Source organism: Nomascus leucogenys, chromosome 22a (genome assembly GCF_006542625.1).
Source record: "Nomascus leucogenys isolate Asia chromosome 22a, Asia_NLE_v1, whole genome shotgun sequence".
Lineage (NCBI taxonomy): Eukaryota > Metazoa > Chordata > Mammalia > Primates > Hylobatidae > Nomascus > Nomascus leucogenys.
The window spans coordinates 21546889-21571934 of NC_044402.1; the positions used below are offsets into that span (position 1 = coordinate 21546889).

General features: G+C 35.6%; 2 long non-coding RNA genes across 2 annotated transcripts; one reads left to right on the forward strand and one right to left on the reverse strand.

Moving 5' to 3' along the window:
• Positions 1 to 9085: 9085 nt before the first annotated feature.
• On the reverse strand, positions 9086 to 24715 carry LOC115832381. The gene is made up of 3 exons (XR_004027871.1): positions 24473 to 24715; positions 23492 to 23496; positions 9086 to 9097 (listed from the first exon to the last, which is right to left on the reverse strand). It is a non-coding gene; the product is annotated as an uncharacterized LOC115832381 (long non-coding RNA).
• On the forward strand, positions 24034 to 24916 carry LOC115832379. Its single transcript, XR_004027869.1, has 3 exons — positions 24034 to 24043; positions 24238 to 24239; positions 24818 to 24916. It is a non-coding gene; the product is annotated as an uncharacterized LOC115832379 (long non-coding RNA).
• Positions 24917 to 25046: the final 130 nt, after the last annotated feature.

Consider the following 25046-nt stretch of genomic DNA (forward strand, 5'->3'; position numbering starts at 1 on the left):
TATAGACTAATCCCAATATGCACTTTTAATGATTTTTTTAAGAATAGCTGGGCCTTCTCATCATTCCTGGAATTGTTCCTTCTAGGTGTATATCTATACTTCCTAATATATAATGGTAGCCTTAGGGAAGGTTTAGTTCTGGTATAGACTAACCACAATATGCAATCATAATTTGTATTTTTAACAATGTTTTTTATGTATTATAGAAATTATATGAGGTCTCCGATTGGATACATGAGCCAGGCTACTAGGATCTTGTTTTTCATTCTGTCTGAATTTTTCTCCCTGTGAAGGTCAGACTTTAAGGTGGCCATATTATCCCAGCTCCTGGTATGTCTGCACCCACTTTCTACCTCCTCTTGAGTGTGGATGGGCCTGGTGACCTGTTTCCCACCAATTGAACATGTCACAAGCTATAGGATAGCACTCCAGGGATTTCATTCCATTACACATGACTCTGTCTTGACAGCAGACTTGCCCCAGTCTGTCTTTCTTTCTCTCCTTCACAGATAGAAAAAAAAAAAAAAAAAACAAACAAACAAACAAAAAAAAAACTGCCATGAATTCCACAGACACAAAGAAATGAATTCTGTAAGCAATTCAAGGGCAATCTATAACCTCACTGACTTGAGATCCTGAGGAGGACCCAGTCCTGGCTGCCACCTGGATTGCCCTATGATATCCTAAATAGAGGACCCATCCAACCTGTGTCTGGGCTCCTGACCCACAGAAGCTGTGAGAAAATAAATGAGTGTTTTCTTTTTTTAAGCTTCCAAGTCCATGGTAATTAGTTATGCAACATAGACAGCTAATACACTACTTTATTCTCTGATTCTAGACCACTGTCAAGATATAAAACATCCTACAAATTGCTTGGAACTACTAAACCACGAATAGTTACTGTGGCTTTTATACTCAGAGCAGCTGGTTTTAGGAAATACCGGTAACTACCAGGGGAACACATTTTACCCTATATACACAAAAAACATATGTGAGATGTTACCATAATGTTTCTTTTCTTATTGATGTTTAATATCCATATCTGCTTAATAGCCAGGGGCAGTAAATGGACCCATCTTGTAAAAAGGTTTCAAGGGGAAAGAAATTAAAACTGCAATATAAGAATTAGGCACAAATTTCCTTTATATGGCATTGCACTATTGCCGTATCTGTCCATGTGTCTGTCATGGGTTAAATCAAAACATTAGTGTAAACATTTTCTGCAAAATCCTGGATAACTAAGAAGCAAGGGAACACTTACATAAAATGCTAAAGGGGCTCATAGTGACAGGCATGACTTTACTCCTTTACGAATATTATCTAAGCTTTATTTATTATTTATTTATTTATTCTACTTATTTTGTGCTATTTTCAAGTCTGTTTTCTCCCTTCCCCCGTCACCCTTTTACAGATAAGTAGCTGAACAGCACCTAAAGGCAGTTGTGATATGGTGGCCTCACCATGAAACTGTTGTTTTCCAAGTTTTCCTACAATGCTTTGCACTCAGCAACTTAAATCTAGCTCCTTCTTTTAGAATCATTTTCCTTCATGCCGTGTACCCTCCCCAAGTGGATTACTTATATTCCCCTAAAGAGTTTTCCAGGCTACTATATTTAGAGTCACTGATATTTTATTTTCTCACTCAGAAATACAGTTCTGTTTCATTGAGGACACACTTTATATCTGTAAAAACATCTTGACCACATGTAATCTAACAATGTTGTTGGCTCCTTTTATTTTGCATTGTTTAAAGATGAGTTTTGAAAAGAATAGCTTTCTAATATGGTTATGTGGTAAGCAGAATAATGCCCCTTCCCAAAGGTATCTACCTCTTAATCCCTAGAACCTGTAAATATGTACCTTACACACAGTAAAAGGGACTTTGCAGATGTGATTAAGTATCTTGAGATGGGGAGATTATCCTAGATTATCTGAGTATGCCCAATGTATTCACAAGGGCTCTTATAATAAAGAAACTCCCAGACAGAAGATGGAAGCAGGTTGAGCCTGAGAGATCAAGGCTGCAGTGAGCCGCGATCGCACCACTGCACTGGATCCTGGCCAACAGCACGAGAAACTGTCTCAAAACAAAAACAAAAACAAAACAGAGAATAAAAGAAAATTGAAGCAGAGACTAGAAAGAGGGGAAAATTCTATGCAGCTGGCTGTGAACATAGAGAAGAGGGAGGTAGGAGCTAAGAAATGTAGGCATCCTCTAGAAGCCAAAATGGAAAAGAGAAAGGTTCCCTCCCAGAGCCTCTAAAAGGAACACAACACTTTGGACCCATTTTAGACTTTTCACCTCCAGGACTGTAAAAGAATAAATGCATGTTGTTTTGAGCTAAATTTGTGATAATCACAGCAATAGGAAACTAATACAATTTATAATGAAATGATAAAATTAGTTTAGAAGGTTCAGAAATTAAAGGATCTTATGGACTTCCACAATCTGAAAGATTCAAGGTGACCAAGTATCTCTCTTTGATATGTGAAAAGGTTTACAACTTTTGTCTTTGTATAGTTAATAACATGTTTTTTTTCTTAGAGTAAAAGCATCTCATTTATGGGTTGGCATAGCCCATACTGGGGATGTGTGCTATTGCCTCACCAAATTTAAGGCCTACAGCCCTCCACCAAGGACAACTTTTTAAAAATAGTTTAAGCAATAATGAAATCAAGAGATGATCTGGATCTGGATAAGATGAATATTGAAGATTTTGCCAGAAGCATGGACCAAACTTGTGGGGACTGTCCTTTTGTATTTGTGTGGAGACCTCTGCTCTACGAATTTCCTTCCACAGGGAAGAATGTCTAGACCCAGGGGCACATCTAGTCAAAACTCTGTCACCCAGTTCAGTACACGGAGGAACATGAATCCTTCTTGACTTATGGCAACAGCAAATGCAACAACGAAATTCAAAATTAGAGCTGTAACCAAAGAAGGCCATTTAATAGAAAGTTTACAGATATTGCATAAGTAGATACACATCTTATTTAGGTAAGAGCTTGATGATGTTGTTGTGCTTCGCTTAATAGACCATTGCAGACAATAGTCTCTATATCCCATCTGGTTCTCATGATAAAGAAAATTAAACTGTAGGTGAAAGTCAAAGAATTTTTCTTTAACAATTTGATTTTCCTCTACAATAATTTGAGAAAATATGTGAATTAACTCTTCCTTAGACATCTTGAAAGTTCCCTATCAGAGCTGAAACCTTCCTTCCTGTGACTCAGAACCTAAACTTACCATATTAAGGACACATGCCTTTGGCAGCATGTGTCCTTAATAATTCAGAAATATAAGAATTCACAAATATAAGAATAATATTTCACAATAATATAAGATATATTATCACAATAATATAAAAACCATAATAATTCACAAATGTAAGAATCCTTGTGTTTATGATATCAGCACATATGTCCCCTTAATGCCTCTCTCACTCCAGTTTTGAATTGATAGTTTTCTTCTGTGTACCATAATAAAAGTGGAGCTCAGATAAAACCCAGTTATATGTTGCCTTTTCCATTGTTTGTGGGGGGAATCTCAGAATAAAATAAATGGATTAAGTGATAGACTCCTATTTCAATTATAAATAAATTTTATGAATACATGACTTCATGTCCACGATAATTCAAAAATTACTTATGTTTCTCCAAGTCACTGTGAAAAATTGCTTCACTGGGAGTAATTACTTTCCACTAAAGTGTGTTTTGAAGAATTTATGTGTAAACTTTGATTAAGACCATGTTTTACCTTTCAATAGAAAGAAAAATCATGATCTATAAATATTAAGAAAAATAGGTTTGTTGAACATACGCTTATAAAGAAAATAGCAAGTTTGGTGTCTCAAGGCAGCAACTTCTGAGATATTTTAGTTGTTGACTCAAATGTGGAAGGAGTAGGTAGCATTATTCTCTGATCCTAGTTCTATCACTACAGTCATTGAGTGAAACTAGTCAAATGCAATAATGTAGGCAGCCCATTCATTCCACCTCCTCGGTGAAATAGAATTGGAAGAGGTTGCCTCTGAATGTATTTCAACATCAGAGACGTCTCTGTTCTAAGAAGAAGGCCATCTCTGTCTCAATCCTGACGTTGTTTGTATCTTTGGTTTTTTTTTTTTCTGCATCTGGAATACACACGAATTTAGCTGGTATTTCTCATCTGTGTAGTTTTAGTATTTTGTAACTATTCCTAACTTTTGCCATACCCTACACCTCACTTCCTCTGCAAGACAAGCAAAAAAAATAAAACCTGGAATTTAGTAAAGTCAGGGAAAACAACACACCTCTAGTCTCATTTTGAGAACTTTATCACTTTTAGTTTTAGGAAAAGATTAAATATATACTAATACTTTGGGTGTCATTAAGTAAATAAAATTGAATGTTGAATCCTACCAAGATTGTTCTCAATGGCCAACAGGCCTCTCTTCTGAGCTGTATTCAAACGATCTATTTTATGCATCCTAACTTTTGTGCTCCTAGATCTGTTCACTGCAAGGAGGGTATGTTTATTTTGTGAATTGCATGACTGCCCTTTCGGCAGAGATCTTTCATTATCAATTCTGGTGTGCAAACTTATCTGATGCAGTATCAGTTTAGCTCAGTGGAAAACCAAAATGTCGTTCTAATTTTAATATCTTCATCTTAAAAAATCTTACATATATATAATTTATATAATATATATATAATTTATCTATATATAATTTATATAATATATCTAAAATTTACATATATATAATTTATATATATATAGAAAACTTTTGTTTTGTTTTGTTTTGAGATGGAGTCTTGCTCTGTAGCCCAGGCTTGAGTGCAGTGGCGCGATCTCTGCTCACTGCAACCTCCGCCTCCCGGGTCCTAGTTCAAGCAGTTCTCCTGCCTCAGCCTCTGGAGTAGCTGGGATTACAGGAATGTGCCACCATGCCCAGCTGATTTTTGTATTTTTAGTAGAGACAGGGTTTCTCCATGTTGGCCAGGCTTGTCTTGAACTCCTGACCTCGTGATCCACCCGCTTCAGCCTCCCAAAGTGCTGGGATTACAGGCGTGAACCATCACACCTGGCTATTAAAAATGTAAAAAAAAAAAAAAATGTGTATTTTTATATACTGTTTTAAACTATAAATTATATGTAATTTATATATAAATTATACTGTTTTAAAAATATATTATTAAAGGGAAACATGCTAGACAAATCTCTATGTATGGCTAGTCTGCTTACTAGCTAGTATGTTTGCTTCCAAAAATAACTTACATACAATAAACTACAGTGGACAATTATCAGAAAAGCTAATTGATACAGCATTTGAGGCTGAAATAATCTAAAATCTCACTAATGTTTATTTTGTTTCTGAAATAGCAAAGTACTCTTGATGTTTAGGTTTCTGCGTTTTGATGGTAAGCAAAGATAACAAAGATGGTGAATAAATGTATAAATTTGTTGTGAAAATGGCAGTTTATTAATGAAATATAAAAATTAAAATTATACTTAGTCATAATCTTTGGTTCATAATACACTTTCATAACTGGTCCACAAATGGTTCATTTTTTGTCTGTCTCTCCCTTTATCTCTCTCTCTCTCTCTCTCTCTCACAAACACACACACACACACACACACACACACATCCATACCCACATCGATACCCATACCCAAACACACCTGTGAGCCTACCATCGAAAATGAGAGCTAGAATAGTCACAATAGATTATATCAACCTGTCTCTCATCTCATATCTCTGCTTTTGCCTGGTGATGTATCTTTTTATTGTTTTCATAATTCCTGTGATTTTACTTAATATAGCTTTGGCATAAACATTTTGCCAATATGTACACATATATTATTTAGTTTTAGGTGTTTTTAACTTTATCATTAAAGGTAAGATGCTGTAAATAATCTTTGGGACCATATTACTGTCACTTTATACTAAACTGTTACAATTCATCCATATTATGACATATAGTGGTATCCATTAATTTCTTTTCTAGATATTTCATTGTTTTAACACAGAGTTTCTCAACCTTGATAGAATAATTGAGGTTTGGGGCTGATAATTCTTTGCTGAGTGTCCTTGTTCATTGTAGGATATTTAGCAGTACCTCTGGCCTCTACCCACAAGATGCCAGCAGCATCCCTCCAGTTGTGACAACCAAAAAATGTCCCTAAACATTTCCGAATGTCCTCTTGGGAGCAAAAGTCACCAGAGGTTGGGTACTACCGTTTGAAATATCACAGTTTGTTTATTCATTACATTGCCAATGTGTTCCTGCGAGGTGCTTTTTTTTCCATAATTTGTATCATTCTGGTGAACTTTCTGAAATATTCTCCTGATACGCACCTTGCAAAACTTTTTCTGTGTGGAGTTGCTAGCTTGTAAGACATATGATCATAGCTCTTTGCTTAAAAAATGTCAAATATTTTTCCAAAATGCCTGTATTGAATTGCCCTTCTACCTGCTTTCTGAAGAGGGCCTTTGATTCACAATTTCTCCAACTCTCATCTTGTCAAATTTAATATTTGCCAAGGCTAGTTGAACAATTATAAAAGAGTATCATACTGTGGTCCTAATTTACATTTCCCTGATTACTAAGATTGAACATCTCCTCATAAAGACTGAACATCTTACAGTCTTTTTTTTTTTTTTTTTGAGATGGAGTCTCGCTCTGTCGCCCAGGCTGGAGTGCAGTGGCACAATCTCGGCTCACCGCTAGCTCCGCCTCCCGGGTTCACGCCATTCTCCTGCCTCAGCCTCTCCGAGTAGCTGGGACTACAGGCGCCCGCCACCACGCCCGGCTAATTTTTTGTATTTTTTAGTAGAGACGGGGTTTCACCATGGTCTCGATCTCCTGACCTCGTGATCCACCCGCCTCAGCCTCCCAAAGTGCTGGGATTACAAGCGTGAGCCACTATGCCCAGCCACATCTTACAGTCTTATAGTCCTATTGGCCACTTGTGTTTTGTATTTTGTGAAATAGTGCCTTTGCCTTTTTTTTATCTTTCTCTATGTCATCTAAATTTTTCTTTTAACACTTGTGTTAGTTATATATGTTACAAATATTTTCTCTCTGTTTATAACTGTATTAGTCCATTTTCATACTGCTATAAAGAACCTCCTGGGACTGGGTAATTTATAAAGGAAAGGGGTTTAATTGACTCACAGTTCCACATGGCTGGGGAAGCTTCAGGAAACTTACAATCATGGCAGAAAGGGAAGCAAACATGTCCTTCTTCACATTGCAGCAAGAGAAGAAGGAGAGCAGAGAAAAACGGGAAGTCCCTTATATAACCATCAGATCTTCTGAGAACTTACTCTCTATCATGAACTACACCCATGGTTCAATTATCTTCACCTGATCCTGCCCTTGACACATGGAGATTATTACAATTCAAGGTGAGATTTGGGTGGGGACACAGAGCCATATAATTTCAATCCTGGCCCCTCCCAAATCTTATGTTCCTACATTTCAAAATACAATTATGCCCTTCCAAGAGTCCCCCCAAATTTTAACTTATTCCAGCATTAACCCAAAAGTCCAAGTCCAAAGTCTCATCTGAGGCAACACAAGTCCCTTCCACCTATGAGCCTGAAAAATCAAAAGCAAGTTAGTTAGTTACTTCCTAGATACAATGGGGGTACAGGCCTGGCCCAGAAAACTGTTTTTCCCTCCTGTGCCTCAGGGCCTGTGATGAGAGGGGAGGCCTTGAAGATCTCCGACATGCTCTGGAGACATTTTTCCCATGGCCTTGGTGATTAACATTTGGCTCCTCATTACTTATGCAAATTTCTACAGGGGGCTTATATTTCTCTCCAGAAAATGAGTTTTTCTTTTCTATCGCATCATCAAGCTGTAAATGGTCCAAACTTTCATGCTCTGCTTCCCTTTCAAACATAGTTTCCAATTTCAGATAGTTTCTCTCAAGTTCAAAATTCCACAGATCTCTAGGGCAGGGGAAAAATGCCACCAGTCTCTTTGTCAGAGCATAACAAGAGTGATCTTTGCTCTAGTTCCCAAAAAGTTACCCTTCTCTATCTGAGATGATCTCAGCCTGGACTTCATTGTCCATATCACTATCAGCATTTTGATCAAAGCCATTCAACAATTCTCTAGGAAGTTCCAAACTTTTCCACATCTTCCTGTCTTCTGAGCCCTCCACACTGTTCCAAACCTGCCTGCTACCCAGTTCTAAAGTAGTTTCCACATTTTCAGGTATCCTTATAACAGCACCCCACTCTACTGGTACCAACCTACTGCATTAGTCCGTTTTCATACGTTATAAAGAATTTCCGAGACTGGGTAATTTATAAAGGCCTGGATATTGACCGTTCCTATTCTATCTTTTACAATTTATCTTTCATTTTATAAATTTCTGTATTCTCTTCCTCTTCATTCTGGGAGAATTCCTATGTATGATTTTCCAATCAATTATGTATTCTCCAGCTTTTTTCTATATGCCATTTATCTCATCTTTTGTTTTCCTTATTTCAGTTTTTGTTTTCATAATTATTTAATTATTTGTTACACATTTTTATTTTATGTTACCAATATATTTCTGTATTTTTACTGTGATTTCAATCTATATCTCAAAATTTTTAATACTTTTGCTTCTGATAATATCCAGTTTTTTAAATCTGTATTTAAAGTCCTCCTGAGCTCACATTTCCCTGGGAACTCTCAGTGTTTTTGTCTGATAATGCATCTAATAAAAGCTGTATTCTAGCCTCTGTCAACCCAGGTGGTCTCAAAGAATGAGAAGGGGTGTCCCCGTGTTGTGGATCCCCAGTCAACTAAACACTTCGTTTTAATCTCTTTTTGTTCAGGTGTTTTTTTAACCTCTTGCCTGTAGGCAAAGTGTTATAAGGCTTTGCAGTACCTCAGCATCAAGAGTTTAATAATGAAGAATGGGTGATTTAAACCTAGAGGCTAGTCATAGACAGATGTTTCTTCATCTCTTCATAAGTTCAGGCCTTTGTGTTGTGCACAAATTATCCTTGCAGAAAACTACACCAGTGGTTGAGACATTGGCCTTGGTTTTTTGCAGTGAGGAGACAGGTATTTATTTTCCTAAACTAAGTAGAGCATAAAGGAAAGGGAAAAACTCAGAGCACTCCAAAATGGTCCCCATACCACTCTTCCGATTACAGCAACCACAGACAACATTTCAAAACAGTCTTTCTTTTTTCCAGTTATTTGTTTATTTTTTCCCGAATCTTATTTTCCCTTCCTAGTGTCCTAGATGTTGATCTTTTAGGAGGGAAACATTAGTCTGGGCTACATTAAAACACACTGTTTAATAGGTTTGCAAAATACATATTAATTGAAACCTATTTTATTGCATTACTTTATTAATAAGAACAATAAGATTCAGAGAGGTTAATTAACTTTACATCACAGGACTACTAATGCAAGCTCTACCCTTAAAACTAGCAAGTTTCCTGAGTTGGAAGAGCATGTTTTTCTTTCTTAGTAGTACATAATGGAAGGAATCTTAGATACAATAAAATACAGTTATTATAAGTGTACTTTTTAATGAATACCTAGCCTATATAAATTTTATTATAATTAAACATAAAAGAATGGACATATAAAAAAGAGGAAATTTGGTGAGCTTTCTGCTTCCAAACATTCTACTTTGTTTATCAGAAAGTTACATTGCATGATCTATAGTTTATAAACCTATTCAAATATTTAAAAATTGGTAAAGTGATAATATTCCAGTAATTTTTTCAAATATGCTATTTCCTCCTTTTTCTTCACACATGTCAATAATTATCTTTATATTATTTTCAATCATTTTAGAATTGTCACAATAAGGCAGAATATTGATTATGTAGTACTTACAGACTTTTATTTATATACTGAAAACGAATACAATTTTTATTTGCACAAAGATGCATGTTCTTAAAGGTACCCAGAAGTATAATTTTCATAGGCAAATTTATTAAGTATAGCACATACTATATTTTAAATTAGATAAAATGTTGCTTTTAAATATCCTTTTCCCTTATTGTGCTAATTGACTTAACTTTTATCTCCTCTGCTGGAGTATTAACTCTTGCATCTGAATAGCCACATTTTAATTTTCTTTTTAACCCTCAACCTTAACATAGTTACTGCCACTTGGTTAGTGTTCTGTACTTGTCTTATGATTGAATTAATATAAAAATATAATTTTTAAAATTATATTTTATATGAATGCTCTATTCAAAATTTAAAATCTTTCAGAGAAGCAAACACACAGTATTCAATTCTAAGAGCCCAGTACAGTGCCTTTTATGTATCAAAAAATATGAAATATAGCAATGATACATTTAAAAAGAAATATTTGATTATGATGTGAATACTGTAGACAATTCAATGGCTTTTCTTCTTCAAGAACTTATAATTTTAAGTGTATATTATATATACATAATTTTAAGTATATATTATACATAATTTTAGTATATACATAATTTCATGTATTTTAGTATATACATATAGTATGTACATTCATAATTTTAAGTATATATTTTACATATTTTTAGTACACATATAATTTTATGTATTTTAGTATATATAGTATATACATAATACTATGTACATAATAGTATATACATATTATACATAATTTGTACATAATTTTATATATATTATATATACACATAATTTCATCCATATCTATATATATAATTTTAAGAAGTACCATATATATGTATATATGGATGAAAAATTATACATAGTAGTAGAAAATGTTACCTTTATGAAGTAGCATGATTCACATTGAGGTGGCAGATTCCAATTTGGATGGCCTCATATCTTCATCTATAGGTCAGTGTACATATGTTGTACCCTACTTGTATGTCAAAATGGTGCATATTTCACATGGGAATTTTGTATCTAGGTTTAAAGAAAGAGCAAGAAGGAAGATCACAGTGATTTTAGTGCACCTGCTATCACATACCAATTCAAATGGCTAAAATTAGAAAACAAACAAATAAACAAACTGACAGTAGCAATGCTGGTGAATATTCAGGGCAACAGGAACTCCCATTTATTGCTGCTGGGAATGCAAAAAGGGAGAGTAGCATTGGAAGCCAGTTGGGCAATTCCCTACAAAGCTAAACATAGTCCTGCCACGCAATGCAGCACATTGAACTCAGATTGATTTGAAAGCTTATGTCCACACAAAAACTTACACATAAATGTTTATAGCAGCTTTATTCATAATTATCAAAAACTGAAAATAATCAAGGTGTCCTTAAATAGATAAGCTGTGGTGTGTCCATACAATGAAATATTATTCAGCAATTTTTAAAATACACAAATTCATATCTTAAAAAGACATGAATAAATATTCAAGAGCTGTCTTTAAGTGAAAAAAGCAATCCGAAATGACTACAGATTGTATGATTCGACATTCTGGAAAGAGCAAACAAATAGAGACCTTAAAAAGACCAGTGGTTGCTAGGGATCCTAGGAAAAGGGGGAAGGGTTAAATAGATGAGACATAAGGAATTTTTCAGAATGCAGGAGTATTATGTGTGATATGGTAATGGCAAATACATGAGTTTATGCATTTGTCAGAACCTGCAGAATTTTACAGCACAAAGAAACATAATGTGGGAGAAAACTATTCAGGAGGTTGTGGGCTCTCAGGACTGAATGCAGACTATGAGGAAATGTTCTAATTGCATTACAAATAATTAAAACAACTTCACTGAAGGGGTCCAGGGAAAAATGCTGACCTAAATATCTTTGGAAATGAGTGGAGTCGGGATGAGTAAACGCAAAAGGAACTGTACATAATCACTCTACTCAAGTTGGTATATTTGCTTCCATTTGGGGTGGGTTTACAATTCTGATACTGCTATACAGGTATACTAAAAGTGAGCAATTAAGCACATGCATGGTACATGGAGCCATGTTTCTCACTGTTGGAGAGAAAGTTTACAGATAGAGTTGGGATAGGTAGGGAGAAGTCTAGAGTGATCAGTGTGGTAATGGTCACAGCTGAAGACATCAGTATGAACTAATATTTGGTTCAATGTAACTACAGAGGGCAACACCCCAAAATACTGGGAAATATATATGTACACAGGATTATTATGCACACACATATTTTCATCCTCTATCAGCTTCGTTTATATAAAAGCAGTGAAATCAGTATCAAGGAACACACCCAACACCCAGATCTTGATTACTAATACCATTCTGCAATAAAAGGAAGAAAAATGGCTGACAAGCAGGATAAAGGTAGAAAATATACAACAGGAGCCTGGTAAAGTAGTACTCAAAATACACACACTCTTACACTGGTGGGGATATATCAAAGGGAGAAGCCAACTGAAAGAGCTCCCATTGGTCAAAGCTAGAAAAATTTGAGCTATAATATAAATAAAGAGATATTTGATTATAACCCAACATATAAAATAAATATCCACTGAAGTCTATGTTGACTTAAATGTGGTTGAGTACAAAAATAAACGGAAGAGAAGAGACAAATCTCCTATGTAGGAATCCAAATAATTTATGTAAAGAACTTTGCTCTTAAGGAGGTGAAACAAAACTCTTCACTCTTTAAGTGTGAGATGGATATAGTGACTGCCTCTAAAGATACAACATGGAAATGGGAATAAGACAGAAACTACACAGTAGAGAAACCTGACAAAACACTTCAGCCCAAGAACAAGATCAGCATCAACAGCCATAAATCATGTTTGTAGTATGTACCTGCTATGGCTTGAATGTGTCTTCTCCAAAACCCACGTGTTGCCAATTGATAATATTAAGAGGTGAGGCTTTTAAGAGGTGATTGGGCCATGAGGGATCTCTCCCATGCATGAGATTAAGGACTTTAACAAAGTAGGCTTCATTCAGTGTTGGGCTAGCTTGCCCTTCTGCCTTCTGCCATGTGAGGACACAGCAAGAAGACCCTCACCAGACCAAATGCCGATACCTGGATCTTGGACTTTCCAGCCTCCAGTGCTGTGGGAGATAAATTTCTGTTCTTTATAAATTCCCAGCCTGTGATAGTCTCTTCATGCAGCACAGACTATGAAAGTGCCCTTGGTGTGATGTAATGGAAATGGCACTTCTTTATGCTCTTCTTGCCAGAGACCCCTAACCTCATTCTAACCATGGAAAGCACAAAATAAACAACAACAACAAAAAAAGCATCAGAATAATTCCAAGAGAGAGACGTTCTACAAAATATTCAACCAGTACCCCTCAAAGCTGTTAAGTTTATCAAATGCAATGAAGAAACCGTCACAGCCAAGAAGAGCATAAGGAGACATGGCAAATAAATGTATTACAGTAACCTGGATAGAATCCTGGAAGAAAAAAAGAGCATTAAGTGAAATTTTAAAAACCGGTTTAAACTGTCAACTTCAGTTAATGGTGATATATCCATACTGTTTTTGTAATTGTAATAAATGAGCCATACTAATATAAGATGTTAAGAACAGTGGAAACTCAGTGGGGGGCACATTGGAGTCTGTGTACAATCTTCTTAATTTTTCTCTATATCTAAAAATGTTCTAAAAAGTAAAGCTCCATTTTTTAAAAATAAGCAAAATAGTCCTGCCCACATACAAGATAAATTTTGCACTTAGTATCCTCATTATACCTGTGAACAAGAAAAAAAATGCAAATTCTTTAAAGCAGTAAGAACATTTAAAATGTCTTTTATTGGCTTACATTATATTTATATTTACATATTTATATTTACATATAATTTTATCTTATTATTCCACAAATTAATGATCAAAAGCCCCTTGTAATCAACATATCATATTTTACTGCAAAAAATTACAAATTAATTTTTAAAATATTTTGTTAAATAATGGTGCTACTTTTAAAAGACCTTTAAGTATATTACTAGTTCACAATTGATTTTAAAACATATAATGCAAATATGAACAAATTATGATTAAATCTAAAAAAGATACTTTTTCAAATGCATTTCAATGAGGTTGGGCTGTTCTGTGTATATGTGTGTGTGTTCTTGACTTCATTTATCAATGTGTCCACTGGTTGTGAAATATATTTTTCTATAAGATTATTTTTTATTTTTATAGATGTAAGAAAACACTGATGTAATTTAAATAAATTTTATTATAACAATGACAATGAAGTTTTTGAATTTTTCTGTTAAAAGCTAAAATAATGAATGATTTATCATCAAAAATCCTTTGTAATGATCTATCTACAAGTAATGAGTTTCTCCTTTAATAGTGTTGAAAGAAAAGAAATGTTAACCATATTATTTTCAAAATGATTTGTTATCAAGTCCTTAGTAGCATTTATTTCCTCAGAGTCTGGAAATTTTACCAAAAATGCTTAACAAGATTTATCAAATGACTAATTATATATGTGACACTTTATTTTGAAGCACCTCATTTAATCTAATAAACTCAGCATTTAAAATCTAAATATTAATTTTAATAAATTTTTATTATCATGATATATTTTAACAAAATACTTTTATCACAGATGTTAAATTCATTTTCGCCAATACTTTTGATATTTAGGTCAGTACAAATATGGGAATAATTATTACATTACCTACATGTTTAAGTAAATCTTTATGGTCAAGCTGATCAGACAAATCAGGCTTACTTTTTCTCTTAAAGAACAATTGATTCCATATTTCAATTGAAATAAACACATAAATAAGCATTTTTTTAAATATACACAGCACATTTTATAATATAGATTACTAAAAGTATTCAACTTAAGTTAGAGAATTAGCTTTAGATTTCATAATAAATTACTGAACATATATTTATTTTTATTTGACTTATAATAAGTCAATGAAAGTGTAGCTATAACTGTGAGTTATTAAAGAAGAGAAAAGTATGATGTAAAGCATTTTCTTTGGTAAATGTGTATTATGCGTGTTCTGGGCATTTGGGGATTAATTACCATATATATGTACATGTATACATATTTATGCACATACAAACACACATGCATGCACATGCATATATGTGTAGTGTGTATGCATATGAATTTATGCAGACACATGAGTGTATTTTTACCTATCTACATATGCATGCATATGCATATGTGTACCTCTATGTATATGCGTGTATATACATATATGCCATTTTTATTATGAAGTCTCATAATCAAATTTTCATTCTATTTGATGAAAGAGAAAATCATATACTGCTAAAAATTATTGGCCTGAAAGACAGTAGATGTAGCCTATAATGGTATTTTTTTTTTTTTGTAAAGAGATGGTCAAAAGTGTAAAACATTTTATAAATTGAAATAGATGAAGACAATAATTGGAATAAATATTTAATAACCTCTTTAGAAAAAAATAAGATTTAACAACCTTATTTATTCTCACAAATATATGTATAAGAGATAAAATAATTTTTTGCTCATGGGTCTTATATAATAAATCTTAAAATATTTCCTCGTCCAAAAAGTAAAGTGTGTTTTGACGTAACTTCATGATCACATTCTGGGTCTTCTGGAAGCACTGTTCTACTCATGATAGACTACTATGGACTGTTTATATCCCTCCAATACTCATATGTTGTAATCCTAAACCTCAATTTGATGGTATGATACACTTATTAGGCCCTTTGGAGCTACTTAGGTCATGAGAGTGGCATCATCCTACATGGAAGTAGTGCCCTCATGAAAACACACAAGAGAGCTTGCTTCCTCTCTCTCTGCTCTCTGCCATGTGGGGGCAAAACATGAAGACAGTCATCTGCAAACCACAAAGAATGAACTCACCAGACACTAAAACCACCAGCACCTTGATTTTGAATTTCTCAGCCTCTGAAATGTGTGAAATACATTTGTACAGCTTAAACTACTCAGCCCAGAGTATTCTGTTAATAGCAGTCTGTACTAAGAAATTAACCTAGTGATAAGTACCTTGGAAAGCATTTTAAATATATTTGGGAAAAAAAGTCTGTATTTGTTCTTGGTAGGTTAATTCGATATTTCTGTATTTAAGCTGAGTAAATGGTTAGTTTATGTCTCTATAAGGTGCCAATATCTGTACCTTATAGAACTATTTATGTCAAACTAGGAAAGTTCTCATTATAAAGTAGGCTAAAATTTTAACAATCTACTATGTATAACATATTGTATTTAAGATTAACATATATTGGTTGGGTCAAGGTTTTTGGATTAAATCTGGGTGCTTGTGCTCTTCTAATGTCCATGTAAGTTAATTGTTTCAATATAGACAAAACTAGACTGCCAAGAATAAGACTAAGCAAAGTGAGTGGTTTATATACAAGGGTTTCGTTTTTCCTGAATATCCTCATACAAATGGATTAACTTTGCATCATTCTGGGGCAGTGAGTAAAATTCATATGCATACTGTATGTTTCTTTCATTTTCAGTTCATATTGGCAATAATAACTTTCACGCAGCACTTTTCAAGGAAATTAATGACTGGTTGGAGTTAGTGGACTAAGGAGCAAGCCCTCCCAGGCAGTCATTAATCTCTAGAAATCCCTTGTACTGCGATTGCAATTGCTTAAATAAAAGCGTGCAAGAGAATTTGAAGAGAAATGCTAGACCTGTGCATGTCACTACAAAACAAATGGCAGTTTCGATCCCAAATAAATCTCTAAATGAACAAATAATTTGTGTTTCAATTGTTCTGTTTCCTAAAATGCTGTGCAGCATTTACTACTTTTCAAAGTGCCACTGCAGATTGTATTTCTTCAGGATTCAATGCTGGATGGAATTATCCTAAAGTGGATTTTCACCTTAAGTAGTAGAATGTAAATAGCACTTTAAAGAACTAATTTGCAATATTAGTTTTTTATACTTATAAATAACTTTAGAAGGCCCTTGAGGCCAAAAAGCTGTAACTTAAGAAAAACTGGCAGTAATTGAGTGTACGTAAAATGTGTTTATTGATAGAACAGTAGCTTCTGCATTAATTGTCTTACTTATATCTCAGTCATAACAAACAATTTTGATATTTTCTCTCTCTCAAAACACTATTATCCACTGGTATCACTGTGTGTAGATATCCTCTTCTCTCCAAATGCCCCTTCTTATTCTTTGCTATATGGTATGAATATTGGTGTCCTTGGAAAATTCATAGGTTGAATATTAACCCCCAATTTGATGGTATTAGGAGATGAAGCTTTTGAGAGGTAACTAGGTTATAAGGGTAGAACCCTCAGCAATGGGGTTAGTGCAGTATAAAAGGACCCTAGAATGAGAGGGGAAGAGTCTGCACTTGGAAAAGGGTCCTCACCATAACTCGACCATGCTGGTGCCCTGATAGCACATTTCCAGCCTCCAGAACTTGTTTTATGCTAGCAAATATTTGGTAATTTGTTATGCATCAATAAAATGGATACACTGTACCACTTGCTTAAGAGTTCAAAATAAAATCCTTTGAGTATATATGTATCTGTTAATGAGAAATAAAATTCTGTTGTTTATAAACCACCTAAGTTATTTGTTACAGCATCCCTAACTGACAGTCCCTTTTCTGACTTGGTTTCTTTATCTTATCTAAATGCTAGTGTTACTGTGGGAACATGCTCAACCATTTCTTCTTATTTTAGGCTTATAAGCCTTCAATTATTTTCTACAGGTTAAAGTCTTACCCCAATCTGAGCTAACCTACTTTTCACGCAGTCTGCTTCTCTTTCAGTGATTTCAATCTGAGCAAACAAGAGTATCATCAACATCCACACCAGAGAAGTCATTTTCAAAATTCTCTTTTCTTCACTAAGCCCTGTCAATTATATTTTCAGAACAGCATCTCAAATTTATCCATTGCTTGTCAGTTGTATAACCACTTCCTAATCTGATGCGACATTGCCTTTCACATGGATTGATGGGCAGCATAATTGATTTTTTTATTGCCATTCTTGTTCCACTTAAATTTCTGTTTCCAGAGAGTAATCAATGATCTTCCTAAAATGCATGACTATGTTACCTTACTACTAAGATCTTCAATGATGTGACATTGTCTTTTTAATACTGGTCATGCTATTTCATGTGGTTTACAAGATTATCAATAATCTGGCCTTCATGGATCAATAAAAAAGATAAATATTGTGAATAATTTTTCACTGTTCAGAAGTCCTCCCTTTACTCATCGTGATGGTCAAATCCTAGCCTCCTAGCATTCTTGTGTAATCTTTTCCCCTTGAGTGTAAACAGAATCTGTGACTTGCTTCTTATCAATAGATATGGCAAATGTGAGTGGATATTTATGATTAGATAAAAGTGATTATGTTACATAAAGATTGTAACACCTGTCATCATACTAGGAGGCCCTCTTTTTTGCTGATTTTAAAGAAGAAAGCTACCATGTTGGGAGCTGCCCTATTAATAAAGCCACATGACAAGGGGCTGAGGGTGGCTTCTGGCCTGAAACTAGTAAAAAAAACCGAGGCTCTCAGTCCACACACCTGCAAGGAACAGCATTCTGCCAACAACCACATGAATGAACTTGGAAGCAGATTGTTCCCACATGACCTAGGGAAGCCTCAGATGAGAATCCAGTCTTGGCAGACACCTTGATTACAGCATTGCAGGGGATCTTGCTGAGCTATGCCTTGATTTCTGATGCACTGAGACTGAGAAAATAAGTATGTGTTGTTTTATGCTACCAAATCTTTGTTAATTTGTTATGCATTGAAGAAAATGAATTTACTCTACCACTGCCTTAAGAGTTCAAAGATTTTTGAGTACATATGTATAGCTAGGTGTCAATAATATAAAGCAGAAGATTTTTTTTATAGTCAAACACAGACATAGACCAGTACACTTACAGAGAGCAAGAATATAACTTTTCTTTTCTTTCTTTCTTTCTTTCTTTCTTTCTTTTTTTTCTTTTTTCTTTTTTCTTTTTTTTTGATGGCATCTCACTCTGTTGCCCAGGCTGGAGTGCAATGGCACAGTGTTGGCTCACTGCAACCTCCACCTCCCAGGTTCAAGCAATTCTCCTGCCTCAGCCTCCTGTGTAGCTGGGATTACAGGAATGCGCCACCACACCCAGCTAATTTTCGTAGTTTTAGTAGTGATAGGGTTTCAACATGTTGGTCATGCTGGTCTCGAACTCCTGACCTCGTGATCCACCCGTCTCGGTCTCCCAAAGTGCTGAAATTACAGGTGTGAGCCACCATGCCCAGCCTATAACTTTTCTCTTTAAACCTGCTTTAGATAATAACAGGAAAGTGTTAGCTCAAACAGTTAGGCATAGATGAGCTAAGCTAGTACTCTGAGGGGGAAAATGGTAATTAGAATAAAAAGAAAAAGAAAAAAATGTGACAAGCATACAATGTGGAGAGAAGATAAATGGGGAGCCCCAAGAGACATTTGAAGAAAAAGGAGCACTCACCCCTAGAAAGGACGAAATAACTGAGACTGATACTTCAAAGCCCTGGCTATTTATTTGTACGTCAAACTAGTCACAGTTGAGGGCATAGAAAACCTTCCCTCTTGCACCCTGGGAACTTAGAGCTGAAAATCAAATATTGAACTGTATTACTTAAATTTTACAGATTTAAAAAAAAAAAACTAAGTCCCAAAGAGCCTAAGTTAACTTTCTCAAAATCATACAGCTTATAGTTGACAGGGCCTGAAATAAAAATGAAGATTTCACTTCCTTCAAACCATATATGTCTTTCACCCTAATTTGTTTTGAATTGTAGCATAACCGATTATATGGTTTGACTGATAAATCAAAACAACTACTCATTACAGACAAGATGCTTCTGTATTAGTAAAACAGTTTCTGCTTTGAAAAGAAAATGCAAATATTTGTATTTTAATGACCTTTGTTTTGAATCTTTCTGCCCTTTCAAAGTAAATATCTAAATGTTTACAAACTATTAAACCTCAAAGTGATAGAACATTAATTTTCAGATCCCCTATATATTTATTAAGGCTCTGTCTAGAAGTTAGCTTTTTAACTTAGACATCAAGTTAACATATAACTTGGGATGGAATACTTTCCATCAGTTGTCAGCATCTGATGAAACCCCTGAAGGATTGTTAGATCCTGTTTCATGTAAGAATAAAGGGTGAACAGATGCTAGGGCTGTAATGATGAAGGATAAGATGAAATGGAAGGCAAAAAATCCTGTAAGGGTGGCTTTGTCAACTGAGAATCCACCTCAGATTCACTGGACAAGGTCAGTTCCAATATATGGGATGGCTGATAGTAGATTGTAATTACTGTAGTGCCTCAGAATGGTATCTGGCCTCATGGGAGCATGTAGCCTGTGAATGCTTTTGCTATAGTTGTGAGTAGGCAGATAATGCCAATATTTCAGGTTTCTGGAAATGTAAATCATTCATTGTATAAACCTCGGCCAACATGTAAGAAGAGACAGATGAAAAATATTGAAGTGCTATTAGCATGAAAATAGCAAACCATTCAGCTGTAGTTTACCTCTCGGCTGATATGAGTGAATAAAGAGAAGGCAGTGGAGGTGTCTGATGTGTAGTGTGTGGCCAAAAATAATCCTGTAATGATCTGGAGGATTAGGCAGGCACCAAGTAGTGAGCTGAAGTTTCATCATATAGAAATATTCAATGGTGTGGGAAGATCAATGAATGAGTAATTAGTAATTTTTATTAGCGGGTGTGTTTTGCTAGTATTGGCCATTAGGGTTCTTATGGTTGAAATACAATGATGATTTTTCGTGTCATTAGTCATGGTTATAGTCCATGTGGGAATAATGACATATGTTATATTTTTATTAAGTGTTCTTTTGGGTATAGGGTTTGTAAGTTTGTCTTTAAAACCTTCTCCTGTTTATGGGAGGTCCAGGGTTAATTATTAGTGGTGCTCTGGGTTGCGGCGTTGTGTTGAATTTTGGTAGGGCTTTCGTGGGGTTAATAGCCTTTTGATTTATTTGGGCAGTGGTTGTTTTTGGTTATATTGTGGCGATGGCTATTGAGAAATATCCTGAAACTTGAGGGTCAAGTATTGACATCTGAAGGGCTTTATTATTAGGATTATTAATAGAGTTGGTGCTGGTTCGGTGAATAGTGGAGCATGATGGGATAGTGGTCACGATTGATTTTTTTTTTTTTTTTTTTGAGACAGAGTCTCACTCTGTCGCCCAGGCTGGAGTGCAGTGGCACGATCTCGGCTCACTGCAAGCTCCAATTCCCAGGTTCACGCCAGCCATTCTCCTACCTCAGCCTCCCAAGTAGCTGGGATGACAGGTGCCCACCACCACGCCCAGCTAATTTTTTGTATTTTTTAGTACAGATGGGGTTTCACCATGTTAGCCAGGACGGTCTTGATTTCCTGACCTCGTGATCTGCCCACCTCAGCCTCCCAAAGTGCTGGGATTACAGGCGTGAGCCACCGCACCTGGCCATGATTGATTTTAATAGCGTAGAGAGTTGGATGATTTTTGAAGGTGAGAGGGCTGGGTTATTGCATGAGGATTCTGTGGGTGAGGCTGCCTTGTATAGTTATGGGTGTCGATTAGTGGTAGTTGCTGGTTGATCATTATTTATTAGTATTTATGTTGTGATTGAAATTACTCAGGGTAATAGATTAGATAATTAAGAGTAGGGTTAGAAGACATGGGATAAAAAAAGAGAGAAATTAGAGTATAATTAGACCTTTCTGAGTAGACACAGTAGTAGAGGCTGAAATTTGGGTTTGTGAAAGGGTCTTTGGTATACACTTTTCTAGTCAAATTAGCTCTGTTAGAAGTGAGGCCAGGTTTGGGCTTGTGAATAGGCTTGAGTGCAAGGTTGTACGGTGAATTGTGGTTGAATAAAATCCTAGTATGTTGGAGAAGTTGAATGTCTGTAATGGATATTTTAGTTTAAGGTTATTAGTTATGAGATCAATTTCTATTGCTGGCAAGAAGCCTAAGGAGGTCACACCTAGGGCTGTGAGCTTCAGGTGGAGTGGTATTGTTATTTGGGGTGATAAAACAGGAATAATACTGTTGGTGATAAGGAATCCGGTGAAGATGCTGCCAATTGTTAGGCCCTTAATTGAGTTAATTAAGAGGGGATTATTTTTGTTAATAATAATCAGTCATGAAGTGAGGTTGTCTTATTAGAGCCAAGAAGATAATATAGTAATGTAGACAGCTGTCAAGGAGGTGGCGATAGGAGTAATAGAAAGGGCTCAGGCGTTGGTGTATGACGTGTTTGCGGTTTCGATAAGATGTTTAGAGTACAAGCCTGTGAGGAAAGGCATACCTGTAAGTGCAAGGCTGCCAATAATACGGAAGGAGGAAGAGGGTTAAAATCTTGAATAGCCCTCCTATTTTTCAGATGTTGTTCATCATTGAGGCTATGATGGACTCTGAACATATAAATAACATAGCTTTAAAAAAGGCATGAATACAGATGTGAAGGAATGCTAGGTGTGGCTGATTAATGCCAATTGTGACTATTATAAGGCCCAGCTGGCTCGAGGTGGAGAATGCTACAATTTTTTTGAGATCATTTTGTGTTAGAGCACAGATTGCTGTGAATAAAGTAGTATAGCTCCCAGACATAATATAAAGGTTTCAATTGATAGGTTATTTTCTATTAAAGGGTAGAGGCAGATGAGCAGGAATACTCCTGCTACAATTATAGTGCTGGAGTGGAGTAGGGCTGAGGCTGGGGTTTGACCTTCTATGGTGTATGGAAGTCAGGGATGGAGGCCGAATTGAGCTGACTTTCCCGCTACTGCTAATAGAAGGCTAATTAATGGAAGGGAGTTGGGAGTAGGGTCTAGAATAAATATTTGTTGAAATCCTCATGTATTAGAGGACAGGAAGAATCATGCAATAGCTAAAATAAAGCCAATATCACTGATGCAGTTGTACAGAACTGTTGGAGGGCTGCTGTATTAGCATCTGCTTGGAGGTACCATCAGATAATTAGTAAGAAAAACATGACTCCTATGCCTTCTCATCAGATAAAGAGTTAAAAGGGGTTGTTGGCAGTAACCAGAATTAATATTGTGATGGGGAAAATAAGTAAGTGTTTGAAAAATAGGTTAATGTTGGAGTCTGAATGTATATACCATATTGAGAATTCTACAATAGATCAGGTAACAAATAGCGCTACTGGGATAAATATTGTGGAGAAGTAGTCTGGTTTGAAGCTTAGTGAGAGTTTGAGAGTTTGTGTTGTTACCCAATGTCAGTTTGAGATAATGACTTCTCGGTCTGTGCATATAAACATGGGTTGTAGGGATGAGGCTAATGATGAAGGTGCATGTCATAGATGTTTTTACATAATTTGGGTATGAGCATTTTTGCAGGGGTTGGCTAAGGAAATAGTAATTGGTAAGATTAAGGGGATTAGGGCTGTTACAGCAGTGGAAGAATACATGTTTGCTACTTTTTATTTGGAGCACCAATGTTTTTGGTTCCCAAGACCAATGGATAACTCTAATCCTTTAAAAGTTGAGAAAACCATGTTGTTAGGCATGGGGGCATGAGTTAGCCATTCTTGCATACTTTCTCGGCAGATAAGAAGTTGCAGGCTTCTATTATTAGATCCAAAATCTAATATTTTGTTAAACTATAGCTACAGCATGCAAACCTCATAATAATTTCAGGATTTGCGGATAGTAGGAAGATAGGTGCAAGATGTATAAATATTAATGCATTTTCTTGTGTAAAGGAAGGTTTAATACTGTCAATGTAATATGCAAGTGTCCCTTGTTGTGTCGTGATTAGCATATACAGGGAGTCAAGAGCTGTAATCAGTATACTAAGTCCTGTAAGCATAATAGTAATATTTGATCAGGAGAATGAGGCCATAATCACAAAGAGTTCTACTAGATTAATGGTAGGGAGTAAGGCAAGGTTAGTGAGATTTGCTAGAAGTCATCAAGAAGCTATTAGCGGAAGCAGTGTTTGAAGGCCTCAGGTAAGTAACATGGTTCGGCTATGGACTCACTCATAGTTTGAATTTTCTATGCAGAATAGTGAGGATGAAGTGAGTCCATCAGCAATTATAAGGGTGTCTGCATCTATAAAGCTTCAAGGGATCTGAATAAGGTTAGGTGTAGTCACAAGTGCTATGTGGCTTACAGAGGAGTAGGCAGTAAGTGATTTTAGATGGGTTTGTTGTAGACAAATAGAGCTTGTCAACTATTCCTCATAGGGACAACAGGAGAAAAGGGTAGACTATATGTTCTGTTAGGGGGTTGATGATAAGAGTAAGCCATATTATATCATAGCCACCTAGCTTTAGGAGTACTGCTGCCAGTACTATTGAGCTGCCAGTAAGGGCTTCCATGTAGGCTTTGGGGAGTCATAGGAGAAGTCTGTATAGAGGTATTTTTACAGTAAGTATGGGCATATTGTTAAGAACAGAAGTTAAACTCTGATTATAAAGTTTTAAGTTTTATGCAATTGCCAGGCTCTGTCATCTTAACAAACCCTGTTATTGAGTAAGGTATGTGATGATTTGTTAGATTGAGATAGCATCATCTATGGAGTGAGGACACTTTATGAAGTGGGCCCTATTTTTCTTGTCCTTTCTCACTAGGAGAAACAATAGATAGAAACCGACCTGGATTACTCCCGTCTGAACTCAGATCATGTAGGACTTTGATCATTGAACAAACGAACACTTATTAGCGGCTACACCATTAGGATGTCCTGATCCAACATCGAAGTTGTAAACCTTATTGTCGATATGGACTCTAGAATACGATTGCGTTGTTATCCCTAGGGTAACTTATTCCGTTGATCAAATTATTGAGTCAATGTGTATTAACTCGTTTAGACTAGTGAGGTCTTAGTTTAGGTTATTCGGAGGTTGAATTATGCTCCAAGTTCACCCCAACCAAAATTTTTAATGCAGGGCTAGGAGGCTAGGGCCTGTAGGCTTGTATGAGTTTTTATTTGCATTAATGAATTAAAGCTCCATAGGATCTTCTCATCTTATTTGTTTATATCCGCCTCTTCATGGATAGGTCAATTTCACTGATTAAAAGTAAGAGACTGCTCAACCCTTGTATGGCTATTCATACAAGTCCCTATTTAGGAAACAAGTGATTATGCTACCTTGCACAGTCAGGATACCACCACTGTTGAAGTTATGTCACTGGACAGGCAGTGCCTCTA